Genomic DNA, 626 nt, shown 5'->3' with positions numbered 1-626 from the left:
CAAATCTGAGACGACACCTTCATCCTCCTTTCCCTCGCCTCTCCCTCCACTGCGCACTCACATCTCCCCCTGGCTTGCCATTCACGACCGCTGCGTGGTTGATCTCCTTTGCCCGCTCTCCCTTCGCTCTTGCCTGCTGATTGGTGCGCTGTCGGAAAAAAAAAAGGACAGGCGATGCTGCGCCTCAGCGCACGCCCCCGCTTTGGATCTATCTGCCAGTTTGCGTCGTTGCGTCTCTGTGCGTGTAGCGGCAGTGATGAGGTCTGAAGGCGTGTGTCGGCTGCACGCGTTGCTCCTCACTTCCTCGCTTTTGTGTTTCGCTTCATTCGTCTCGTGAAGAACGAAATTGGAGGGTACGGAATCAGCAGACGAACGTGCGATTAAACGTTAAGGCGTCTCCTTTCTCATCTTCTCTTCTTTCCCAGCTATGCGTCTCTGTCTGCCTCCACTTTCCCGTGCTGTCACGATGCCCTCTTTTCCTGTGCTCCGTCTCTTCAGTCATCTTTACGTGTCTCTTTTACGTGCCCTCTCTCTCTCGCTTGCTTGCTTGCTCGGGTGCGCATGTGTGCGTTCTGTTCTTGTCCAGCCGGTGCGATGAACCACGGTACGCTTTAAAGGCTCTTTAC

Source organism: Leishmania donovani, chromosome 28 (genome assembly GCF_000227135.1).
Source record: "Leishmania donovani BPK282A1 complete genome, chromosome 28".
NCBI classification, from domain to species: Eukaryota; Euglenozoa; class Kinetoplastea; order Trypanosomatida; family Trypanosomatidae; genus Leishmania; species Leishmania donovani.
Note: the sequence above shows the minus strand (reverse complement) of the source record.